General features: G+C 39.6%; 1 protein-coding gene across 25 annotated transcripts in view; it reads right to left on the reverse strand.

Moving 5' to 3' along the window:
- The window catches only part of DLG2 (discs large MAGUK scaffold protein 2), a 1,026,767-nt gene that overhangs the window by 633,460 nt on the left and 379,884 nt on the right, over positions 1–13,423 (reverse strand). The gene's annotated exons all lie outside the window — the stretch shown is intronic.

The following is a 13,423-nucleotide window of genomic DNA, read 5'->3' on the forward strand; positions in this document are numbered from 1 at the left end:
AAAATAACACTTTTTCACTCTCAGCTGCAAGAGTAAGTCTTTTTTAACAGCAAGCCTAAAGCCATTAGGCTAACAAGTCATTCAGGGAAGTCTTGAAACACTGTTGGTATAAAGAACAGCTACTAATTGTCAAAAAACTCAGGGTATAACATTTTTAATGTTATGTATAGTCTAAGGACAAGGGACTTCTAGCTCGCTTAAAAGGATTACTGCTGTCATACAACCGTATTCTTAAGAACTGAGGCTTATATCGATGTTGTCAAACTTCAGGCATTTAGATGTGTCAGCTAGGAGCAGAGTCCTTTGAGACATGGGAAACTCCTGAGAATGGTTCAGGGCTTAAATGCACTGAGTCACTCTTTGGAGGATGCATTCCTGCCTCAGTGAAACGGGACAAGTTGAGATCTGAAAATTCAATTGAGCTCAAATGGACAGGATTTTTAACACGACAAAATCTAGAGTAACTTCTTTTATAGTGTAATGAGTGGTCGTGGATTCCCACACATCAGGACCAAGCCTACCAGGAGTGGCTGGGAGGCATTTAATGGACAAGTCCACCGGGGCTGATGCATTTTCACCAGAGCAAGCTTCTGTGTATATGTAGTTTAGTTTGCAGTTTTGGTTCTGGAGACTTTTGAAAAGAAATGTGTATTTTCATAAACGCAGAGAGAAGAAATGCTTACAGAGCAGTAAGCACTGCTTGGATAGAGGAAACAACCAATGCAAAAATACAGAGTAAGGAACATCTATGTGGAGATCATTAACTAAGGAGGAGCCAAGAGTGAGGTGCTGTTGCAAAATGGCCTTCCTTCAAAATATGAATGATTGCTGTGTATAAGGACATGGGTTATAACTATTGCTCTGCAATCATTGATGATGAGACACCAGCAGAACCATATTGTTTTTGGGGCACCGCGTTTTAAGGCAGGTACTGAAAAAGCTGAAGGAAATCTACAGGAGAGGAAAAAGAGTGATGAGGGATTCAGAAACCACAACCTAGGAAAGACTGAAAACAGGATATTACATGGGGATAGTGATCAGTTGTTTCCACTGAGGATGGAATCCAGAGAAATCATCCTAAAATTGCTGCTGTGAAAAAACCCTCTAGCTGCAAGAGTGCTGAAACTTTGAGACAAATCCTTTCCAGTCCTACATGCTATGACTCCATAGCTTTCATCCATGGGAAGTTTATTCCCTAGTAATTTTAGCAATTTTAATTGGAAACCAGATGATTAATAGCCAGCTAACAGCAAAAGGCACATTCCCCTCTGCCAATTTAAAAAAAAAAAAAAACCAAAAAAACAAACAAAAACCGAACAACTTGCTTTGAAAGTAAGATTGTACAAATGGCAATCCTCTGTAAAAATAGGCTTTTGAATAAATTCTACTCAAATGCAAGTGTGGTAACACTTATAAACATCATTCTTCATAGGCATCATATTGTATGTTACAAATGTGACAGCCCTAAAGGTCAGATTGAGTTTCCCAAATAGAGTTGTCTTGTGTCATTAGGTGCACTAAGGTATCACTTTGTCTCCAGCTGCTGCTTCAGAAGGGTATGGGTTTCCTTCTGTCATTTCTGACAGCCACATGCACATCTCAGGTCTTGCAGAACAACTAAAATAGCACTAGATGCCTATCTTAGACAACTGAATCTTACCCCAAAAAGTCATCTTTTTTTTTTTTTTTTTTTTTTTTTTTTTTTTTAAGGAGGTCTTCTATAAAGTTTTGGTGCTTATTGCATAGAAAATCTAAATCTTCCGCTCTTTAATTAAAAAAAAAAAAATTAAAAAAGGTAAGTTTCAAGCTAACTTAGATGTTATGAACTACCATGACAGTTGTGATCCCTTGGGAGAACTCACTTTTAAAAATCTGGTCAAAGTTTTACACAAGACCTAGAGACAAACAAGTTTCAGCGTCTAAGTATTCTACTTTCAGAAGGGTTTAAACACACCTATAGTCTGGAAAGCCTTGTTAATCTGTGGATTAAGGAAGGATAAATTTAGTGCCATGGAAAAAAACCTAACACATATTAAGTACTGGAAATCCCTTGGTCCAACAAAAATTACCTTCATACAAGAACAGCATATGGTATCATACAACAAGTCAGCCACACAAAGAAAACTGAGGAAAACAGAGTTTTCTGTTTAAAAAAAAGTCTTCATAAGGTGAAGAAGCTCTCGTGAAAATCCCAAGGAACTACAAAGTTCCTGTTAATCTTATGTAGAGGGCACTGAAGTACTGCTATGCCAAGTAACAGTAATAAAGCATGAACACAGGGAGAAGAGACGTGTAAAGAAAATTGTGAGAGTGTTTTTAAATAAAGCAATGAAAATTGTTGCACTGACAGGAACTTCAATATACTGAACAGTATCTGTGATCACAGTGCTAAATTCAAGTCTGTTCCTTACGCCAAGGATGTAATTACTAGATGAATTCTGCAGAATTTACACATATGCAATTACTAGTCACTAAAATCGGCATTTAGCATGAGGTGATGAACTTCGGTGGAAAATAATTGCTTTTAAACTAAAAATTTCAATTACGTCAGGCAATGAGGGGAAGGCAAGTTTCAATGAAAAGCTCAAAAATATATAGGAGGCTACAATTTCCTTTTAAAATTTGAGTCATTCTTCTTACCAACTTACAACAGAATAATAAACAGTTGATAGCACATTGGTGATAAGTCCAAAAATACTTTTAAAACAGGCTTGTGAATGAAATGAAAATTCAGGAGCGGCAGATGGGTTTAACTGCTGTTAAATGTGGAGTGGTTTCCAAGAACATGTTGTATGTAATAATAAATAGCCAGAGACATAAAGTTTCCCCAGTAGTTTAGATCCTGAGCATACAAGCTAAGTGAGGGCTTTCAAGGTTTGGCTCACTGCAACATCCTTACATTTTACCCTTGTCTACAGCAGCAAAAATGCTTGTCATTGACAATGTGTGTCAGCAACGGGTGCAATTAAAGCAGCGCTGAACACAGGTTCACAAGCAGGCAGGTTTAACTTGGGCTTTCTGAAACAAGAATAGTTCTTGGCTGTGCTTGCAGGTTAATCACATTCAGCACCAGCATATTCGTTGTCAGCAGTGGATAATTATGCTAGTGTACACAATGCCTCGGTTTGTGCATATGTTTTACATAATAACCACGTTATGAATTGCGTCCCTTTCTAATTCTTGATCTGGATGTGGGAACTGGGATGGCGTGCTGCATCTAGGATTTCTACAGGATCTGACTGCTTCCATGTCTCCTGCCCTATTGGTTTGAAGCAAAAGTAAAGTCCCAAAGGCCCAGGAAAACAGGCAGCAACTTTTCTGTTTGTACCTAAAACTGTTCTGGCTTCATCTCCTAATCCACCGAAAAATGGCTTTGTCAAGTGGCAGCTATGAGTAAGTTAAAACTTCCACACTTGCTACTGTGTATCATTATATTTGACTGACACAAATATTTGTGATATGGAATAAAACTGGAACTTATAAAGCTGTACAGTAATGCACGGAGGCACAGACAAAGAAGGGTTCAAAAGAATGAGTGCAACTGACAGAGAAAAGAGATCTACATTGTGATTTAAGCCCAGTAAAAATCACTGGGTTTATCTTCTGTTAAGCCAATTGCTTCTGTAAAAGCAAAAGGTTTGCAAGGAACTGTGGGAAAGAGCATCACTGCATCCAAAGAAGGCTCTGGAGTTCAGTGCAGACCTGCACTTCAGTACACGTATCTGCCTGCCCAGATGCATCAAGGATGATTCTGGTTAGTTAGTATATAATATCAGTATCTGCTTACTACTATCTTGGATGAGCTGGAGGGAAAAGGAGTAGTAGGGGAACAAGTGAAAGAAAAGAAAGGTGAGGAACCAAGTGAAAGAACTGTATCAGAAAAGACCAGAGCTATCAGACCTTCATGTGGGTTACCAAGTATATGCTTGCTCTCTTGCTAACCTACTACTTTTCACTGCTACTCTAGAAAACCATGTTTTCTACACTGTCATCCCATAAAATACCTTTTTTCCAATTAATGATCTCCATAAAAACAAATATTGATATAACTATTGCAAAACCACATCTCTCTAGTCCTAGTGTTATACTCCATTCATGAAATGGATAAAATTAATTCAGTTTGCTGATGCTCATGTGGCATTCAGTGACTGCTTGGTGCCCAGGGGTCTTCTAAGAGATCTTTTTCATCCCTTGTCTGGTACTTACTGCGAGGCTTAGAAACAACAGATTACTCTATCGTCTGGGAAACTCAGCCATTAAAGCAACAGTCCTCAAAGCCTGCCTTTCATTCCCATCCCAAAAGTAATGGTTAAAAAGCACCAGCTGTATAAGCTAACATACTTTTGGTCAATCTAATAAGTAACCTTACCAGAGTATAAACAGTTTGAAGATTTCCAGAGCTCTTGCTTCTGTCCAGTGTATCTCAACTGAAATATCCTTACTATTGCTGTCAAACAGATGCAAAACCACTTGTTTTGGTTGCTCCCTGTTCAAGCTGCTGCCTGTGCTGGTTAGTTCAACCTGCTGCAATACTGTAACACCACTACTCCTGAAAATGGGCATATCACCAAAAAAAAGGGGGTTGGGTAACAGGCTCAAGCCTGGACCCTCACTATCCTCACTGTTAGATGTTCCTTGAAGCCCTGGCTGGGTCACTCCAGCTGCCTCCTTCCAGGCCAAAACTGCTCTAGAAGGGGTCAGACTTAAGTAGTGTGGACAAGAGCCAGATGATTGTGCAAGCAGACCTTCTGTTCAGCTGTGTAGAGACAGCCACTTTCTACTATCAGAGGTGCACAACACCGTTACCTGAAGTATGAGTATCCAAAACTTCAAATTGTATCAATTATTTTGCCAGGTCCTTTTCTTTTCCTACTTGCAAGTCTCCAATGACTTTAGGGGTGGTTTCTAGCAATGCAAATATACTTGTTTTCAGGTTTCTGTTAATCAGAGTTATCAGTGATAACCACTTCACTGGAGCCATCCTGGAATTTGAAAGTGCTGAATATGGATCACAGTCTGACTGATTTTGTAATACTGGTTTTGAGGGGTTTTTTTTTACATTATTTTCACCAGCCATGTAGACAGGGAATTATGGGGATAAGACATCACATGATTAAACCTATCCTTTATTGAAAAGTACTTAAACACATGCTCAGTAAACTGTGGTCTGTTCTCAGATATTACTCAGCCAGTTGTACTATCTACAGCAAAAATGGATTTGATATGCATGAACTCCTCTTTCACAGGAGCATCTTCTGATAAAGTAAGGCTAGTCATCAAGCACAAATACATAGGTTTGTAGGACTTTTTCCCCCTGAAAATGTAAACAAATAAAGGCCTTTCTTTTTCCAGAGAGCCATTTTTTTCCTAACAACCAACATGAGCCTCTTTTGCATGATGTAGACTTGGATATCCTGCAAGACTTCAGATCAGCTATACTAGGCTTTAGCTGAAGCCAATTCAATATATTTTGCACCTTCTCTCATGGGTCTCTCATGTTAAATGACCTTCATTTTAATATATTTTTTCTGTAACATTTTGGAGATGTCTTTCTAATGCTCAACTCCTATCTGCTCTAGGCGTTCTTCCCAAAATTGGTAATAAGGGTTAAATACATGCCACTGCCAAATGTAGTCATTTTCCAGTGTCTTACCTTGAATCTGCTCTGGCAGCCTCTGTGCATGTCTCCTCTGAGACCAGACTGGTTATTAAATTCCAGTTATTAGGAAACAAATTTAGGCTCAGGACAATTTTTTCTACTAAACCTTTGTCTAATGCATGAGAGACTTTGTCTACAGCCAGCAGCTCTCTTACAGGTTTATATTCAGTTCATGAATCACATATTTTAACAACAAAAAAAGTTCTTCATCTGTGGAAAAGTGGGGATTTCCCAAGGTGTTTTGGCAATTGGTTTGTGGTCAATATTAGCTTAGACTGATTTCCCAGGAATAGGGGCATGAGATATTTGCACCCACCGTCTAAAGCCTTCTCCTGTATTACAGCAAACTGTTCAGTCTTTATCACCTGTAATGCCAAAGCTATTTCCAGGCTTCACAGAGTAGAATAAGAGGATTGGAAGAAACTTAGTATTTAACTTATGAAGATCATAAATGAAATATGATCCCCTAATTCTCTCAGCCCCTGAAACTCTATAGTAAGATTAAAACATTACTGTCCCTGTGTTGCTCTCCCCTCCAAGAAACCATGTGTGTTGAGGATACAGGTGTCAACAAGGCTCAATGTTATGATCTACCAGTACCCCCAAAAAGCAAACACAACGTATAACAGAACTTAGTTCAGCTTTACCCAGCAGCCCACTTTTTTCCAGAGAGCTTCTGCTCATGGCTTTCTAACCTTTCTAGGTCCCACTCCTTGGGAGGACTTCACAGATATATTTCCCAGTGAAACATTTCCATTGTCCAGCACAGCTCAAATGGCAATATAAGGATATTTCCAGGGATGGAAAAAGCATAATGTACTGTTTTTCTAAGGTATCTGCTGATGCCTCAATTGGAGACTGGTTGGTCTCCATCATCTCTTCTGATGCCTCTGGAGACTATAACCATGCTCAAAAGCTGAGATGAGGGTGTTTATACCATTTTAGTACCAGAGAGACCTGTCTGGACTTCAGCTCTCACTGGAGAAAGGCACGGGTTTCCTCCAGGTGTGGTGACATATCTATCACAGACATATTGGGGGATGTCTCAGATACCCTATGACATTTAAAATGCTGCTAAATGTCAGTGTTTTGGCACGTTTATTACTCCTGGAGAATATTTTTCCAACCTCCACTCTGCTTCCTTTGTTTTTAGGAATGCAGCTTCCTGGTGAGGAAAAGGAGCTCCCATGTTTTCAGCTAGTAAAGGAAGCATGTTTTCCTTAGTACCATGACAAGATGAGTATCTTCCAGTGTGCTGATCATCCATCCAGTTAGTTCAATACTTCTTTAATGTGGAGTCTCCAAAGTCAACTCTGCTCTTCAGAGAGCTCTCTCCCTGTTCAGCTTTTGCACATTGATGTGGTTATGCTTCTTTAAAGGCAATAGGTGCAGCACTTAACTCTTTTACTATCAATAGTAAATTTACTATCCAGTATTCAAGCCTCTACTTTTCCAACAATGAAAACAACTGTTTCTGGCAACATAATGCTGTGTGTGCCATGTCCAACTTCATAAATGTCCCATTTACTTCCAGTTCAATAGTGTATTTATCTCTTAATGAACTGCTGCTCATTGCTCCTATGAGGATTCATCCAAGCAAAACACATCGTTGGCTCTTGCCAACTTTTGCAAAGTGATATAATCCATCCTCCTTCTCACATCTTTCCTTTTGTGACACCCAGTGGGTTGGCTTCTGTTAACTAACTCTGCTTCTGGGACTCCACATGCTTTTTGCTGCAGTTAGAGTTGTGATGCTGTACACTTAGCTCCTTTCTTTTACAGTGTTGAGGTTCTCAATCAGGATATAATTGTCCACCCATTACCCTGAGTCTGGACTTGGTGCCTTCTTCTATTTGTCAACTTCTTACATCTTTCCTTTGGGGATTCTTACTGACGTTCCTGAGTTTTGTTTACCTTCCCAATCACAAGAGCTGTGTTGGGATGTGACTTGGGCACGCTCAAACCTTCCTCCACTATTTTCTGCTACAGGACAGCTAAACAGGCTTGACATGCTCTTGGAAGAGCTCCAGCTGAATGACTGGGAGAAAACAAACACAGGGTGTATGTAATAATACAGAATATAGAGTCAGCACGTGTTCATGGCGTGCACCAAGGATCAGCCACGTGGGGTGTGTAGGAGACTACGCATACGTCTCAATGCACATATAACCAACGTGATCTCTCATTGGAGACTCAACCTCCCAGCAATCCCCAATGGCTCTTTACTTACAGAGTTTCCTCAACCTTTTGTATCTCTGATTAAAACCACCATTAATATTTCATGCTTCTGGGATAGAGAACATTCCTCACCTTTCTTTACTTTAGGTTTTGGCTGAGGCAACAAAAACTGTCAAATCTATCAAGGATTTCAAGCCAGCGATTGTAAGAAAAGAAGCTGCCTTTTGCTGGCATTCACTGCTCACAAAACCAGAGTGGTCTTGCTTTCACTGTCCTCCACCTTCTTGGAGTATTTCAGCCCTGGTGAGGCTGGCTTTGAAGTGTTTCACTCTCTTCCTCTGTGTATTTTCTCTGTTCCTTTTAACTCCTTCTACGAATCACGCTCAGCAATCCCTTAGTTCTGACAGCATTTGCAAGAGGTCTCCTTCAGATTATGCCTGGTTTCAGATAGCTGGGAATAACCAAAGAAATCTGATGTCACCTCCCATGACCTAGAGGCTGTGTCTTACTGACATGAACACAGAGGCATTTGCTGGTTATCTCAGAGAGGACTAATCTAAGAGAGGTCTATCGTGAGGCTTGTTTCCACTATATCCTACCTGATTTCAAAGTTTAATTTCAAACCTGTTTTTCTAATAAAATGCAGCAAATGTTACTACAAACAAAAGTAATTAGGATGAAAGACATTTAGGGAGTATAACTACGCTGTATTTTTGAGTGCCTTCAGGGGCATAAATACACATTTTAGCTTTTGTGCGATATCCAAATAAATAAAATATACCAATTCATAAATATGTTGGCAGGAAACCTTTAAGCTGTTTAATTTTAGTTGGATGCTAAGTATTAGACATCGACCTCATGACTCACAGGAAAAAAATATGCATTTAAAGAACAGAAATAATTGCTCTACCTCAGTAGGTCCAGCTTTCCTATAGTCAAAGGAGAGTCACAGTTTAAAGACATTCCCAAATTTAACTGTTCTAACATTTAATCCCCCCAATGACAACAGAATAGAATTTTTATGAAGTTTCTTTCTTAATATTTCTCAGTTGTCTTTAGATGAATTCTTAGTGATTTAATACTTATATCTGCTTTATATACACATGGCTCTTAAATACAGTGAACTCCTACTTCTTCTGTCTTCAGGTTTATATATCTGGGATTTCAGAAGCCGGCAAATCTTCATATTATTCTGTGAGTCTACTCAGAATGTATTTATACATAAATTATGCTTATGTTATGTATATATAATGTTATCGCTTTTGACTTTATACAACAACTTAGCAAGAATATGGTCATATTCAGTAGATGCAGGGATGTGTATTTATTTGTATAGGTAAAATGATACGCCCTCAGTTCTTCCTCTGAAGTATTAATCCTCTTTCTGAGCCACTTCCCTGAAGAATTATGTCACTGAAAATAGAGTTACAGGGCAACCACAGAAAAAAAAGGAGCCGTAGTTTGGAAAAGTACTTTATATAATAGTTGTAAAGCTTACTACCACTAACATGCCATTCAATGAATCTCATGACAGTAATAAAAATGAATAGTACCCTTTAATGCCTTCACCATCTAGACACATTTCACAGAAGTATAATATGCAGGTTTTTTTCACAAAACTTTCCCTTATTCACTCTGCCTGCACAAAATAGCTCAAATTTCTTACAGCTGTCAGTCTCTCCCCACAGCAGCACTAAACACCTCCCTCACTGATTATCAGTCCCCTTGCTCTGCTAAGACCTTCACTTATGAGGGTGATGGCTGATGTGTAAATTTTGGAAAAACTGAACGTGGGCGAGGTGGGGGATGGAGATGAAGAGATTAAGGGAGTGTCTCATGGGAATGCCTGCTGGAAACGCCATTCTTTCAGGTGATATGGGAGGACTGGAGGCAATTCTGCTACGTCACCAGACCACTGCATCCTCCATAATCCTTGATGGATAGGCAAATGATGCCTAACCCTTTTAAAAAATCTTTATGGGTGAAATTAGCTCTGCAGCATTAAGTGCTAGCATCAAAGTGCAATGTGTAATCAAATGTTTCATACTAGTGAGCTCACTGGAAAAAAATGGATGCCAATTTCATCTTACTAGCTCTTGAGATTCATGACTGCAGGGTGTCTGTCACAATCGTAGCTAAACTGGAAAAATGATAGATCAGATTTATGACAAGATATGGATTGTTCAGGCATTATGTTTTAGCATGAATACTTATCAGACTGGACAGAAATTCAAAATCTCCTCTACATTGCAACACTTGGCTAGAGAAATAGCAAAAATAAATCACTTTTAAAGATGAGATTTCTGCTCTGATTAACATCTTCCTGATCAGCAAGTCCTAAATCACTGTGACCATGATAATGAATGATCCTATTTTACACAAACATACACACACATCCACTGCACATAGGAGACAGAGCTAAGGTTGCCATGGGAACTTTACCTCCAGATTTTTTGGTTTTGTATAATTAAAATAACAAAAGTCCGATGTTTTAATAATTTAGTTTTACCTTGTAATTAATTGTGTTCATGTTTTCTTTAGGCAGGAACTCAGTTTATCTGATGGGTACAGCCCAATACTATAACTTTATTCAACATTTCCAAAACTTGGTTTTCTAAGCAGGGAGTATTTTAACTGAAGTTACTGTGCAGGAATGACTACAGCATAGTATAGAAATAGCTGTGTCAGTGTTAAACCAGGTGGTTCAGCTGCTGCTAAGGTAACCTCCATGGCAGCAACGGGCTTAGCACAAGCTGTGCGATTGCACCGTAGGCTGTGCCAGCTGATGGCATAGGCTGAGGCTGAGGGATGGGAAGAAGCAGAACACTTCTGGGACCTGATTCCTTCCCTCCACCAGCAGCCATTGCCCCACACGCATGAAATCCACCATGGGGAGCACCAGCACCCTCTACTCACTCTTTCTTGGTTCATCCCTTTTCTTCTCCTATGCTCTTTCAGGCCAAGTCCCAACTTTGCCTGGATGTTCAGAAAACTTGAGTTAGCTCTGAGTGTAGGAATACACTCAGGGTCCTCACTCTAAACTTAGGCTCTGGGGTTTCAGAAGAGGTGACCTACAAACCTCATTGATGTTAACAATTGAAAGTATGCAGCAAATAGCCTTCCTCAACAAGTCTTCCCTCCAGATGAGGGCTTTGGTGTCTTACAAAAGTTGCATGAAGATACCAGAAAAGAAGAATGGTCATCAGAGTCATGTGTCTTTTCAGTAAAGGGAAACCAAATCTTTTGTGCTATCAATCTCTAGAGCAAGGGAGCAAGGCATACTGTTAAAAAAAGCGGCGGCCTTTCCTCTGCATTTGAACACGTTGCTTCCTCTAGAGACTTGGACCTTGCCATAGGTTGTACACAAAACAGAGGATGCACACACTGTGCAAGCATTATTGATCTAATTGCAATAACAGTGCCACTACTGACCCCAAGAGCATCAGCTTCAGAGCCTGCAGTTGATATACATGTACAGATACTGCTGTCAGTGCTGCCGACATGGAAAATGTGTTTTCTGAAGAGCCAGCTCGTGTATTCAAGGTGAAAGGAACTGAGAAAAACCAAGTCTTTGACATTGCAATGAAATGAGACCCTACCATATAGGTCTGTCTTGAGGAAGGAGTTTAGTTAAAATATTCAGTATAAGTCTCCTCCCTAAAGGAATAGCACTTAATACATGTTAAAATATAATTGTATAATTGGAACTCAAGTGTTTGGGTTATGTAAAAGGTGCTGTAGGCGTATCAGCTTAGACAGAGGTAATTAGATCTTGTATATTAACATTTTTCCCTTAAAGGGATAATCAGCAATATTTTTAGTAGTGGGGATACATAAGCCTAGTAACTTGGGGAAAAAAAGGTGCTGTTTGGAAGTGCTCATTTAGCCCTGTGTTTGCTTTGTTCCTACCTCTGTCACTGACTGGACTGTAAGAATATTTTTGCAGTAGATTGCCTGCTTAATGCCACTCCAGCTGGGTGCCCACATAATGGCAACACTGCTACTGCTTTTGGTGAAATCAGCATAAAACTGAATCGCCTGCAAGCATCAATCATGGTGCTGAAAATAGGACTAGATAGTAGCATTAAATAATACAATACTTGGCATGTATATATAGTAATGGGTCATACACTGAAGCCACAAAAGAAGTCCGTGGCAGGGTCAGGAACAGAAGAAATCAGAGCTTTAACCTCTTCTTGAGGCAAGGGTTAACATTTTATACAGAAAAGAGTAAACAGCCACACATCGCTGCTTAGCTCAGTCAGTTTGAAGGATACAATAAAACCAAATATGATTTCACTCACAGTAAGCCAAATGACAATCAATGTCTCTACAGCTTTTAAGTATCCAATTGAAGCCCTTGAAAAATCAAGTGGATGTATGGGAGGATAGGTTACTACTCCATCATAGGATGAAGATAGGAGAATGTCACTGCTTTCTTGGGGTTTCAAATACATTGCAAAGCTTTCTAGAGAAGAGGACCCGTTTATTTTGAAAACGGTACACTGCATCTCTAGAAAGTGGAACAGCAGAGCATAAATTAAAGCTGTTGTCAATTTTTTTTTCCTCTTTTTAAGATAAAAGAAGAGATGTACAGTTCCTCAAGCCAGAAAAACAAAACAAAGACAAACAAAACACCCACGTACAAGGGCTACACCAGGTATCTTCTAATTTCATTGCTGTTATCCATGCTTGTCATTTCAAATACAAGAAAAACATCCCACAGAAGATATTCCAGGAGGAAAACCCGGACCTTAAGCTCCTCATTGAGAAGTTTGTACCAAACTTTAGAATCCAACAAAAATCTCAGCTGAAATCAAGAGAATGTTAATCCAAACTAGAAATATTTCCCCAATTTCATGTATCTTCCTTCATGCAATACCCACTGAAGACATCCCTCTCTCTACTCTATTCGTTCAAGGTTTTTGAGGAGTTTGAGAACAGTACAGATATCATGTTTCTAGGTAAGTCAAAGGCTCTCTTGGTAAGTGAAGAGAAAAAAACCCTACTTTTTGGCTTTGTTCCTAGAGTCTCAAAAGATCAGGACTTGTGGGTTGAAAGAGGTGGGTAGCCTAAACAGAGCTCGCTCTTCAATGTTCACCTGCACTGACATGAGAGGTGAGAAGGAGCAACGAATGGTCACCAAGGGACATAGGACAAGCTTTTCTGTCTTCCCTTAGTTTTGACTTGCACCATGTATGTGACAAAGAGATGGACAGCCCTTTTCCAGAGGCATTCCCAGCACAAATACCAAGCAGCTCAATTGAATTTTGCCCTAAGGCTAGTAACTGGAAGTTCTCAATACACTTAATAAAGGATTTTTTAAAAGGCAGATATTCAGACCAAAAAACCCCAGCAACAGTTACAGAGCTCCTTAAAAAATTCAGTGCTCTTTCACTTGTCAGTTTTTCAAGGTGCATTCATTCTAAAATGTGTTTTCTGTTGTGGGATTGCACCTGAAACTGATCTTTGCAGACAGCAGCCAAGCACAATGGTGCATTTGGGAGCAGGGAATAGCAGCAAGTCGACGTGTCTCTAAGCAGTCTGCACTCTTCTCAGGGGTCAAGCAGGAGCTCAGCAACAAGC

Source organism: Aquila chrysaetos, chromosome 19 (assembly GCF_900496995.4).
Source record: "Aquila chrysaetos chrysaetos chromosome 19, bAquChr1.4, whole genome shotgun sequence".
Classification (NCBI taxonomy): domain Eukaryota; kingdom Metazoa; phylum Chordata; class Aves; order Accipitriformes; family Accipitridae; genus Aquila; species Aquila chrysaetos.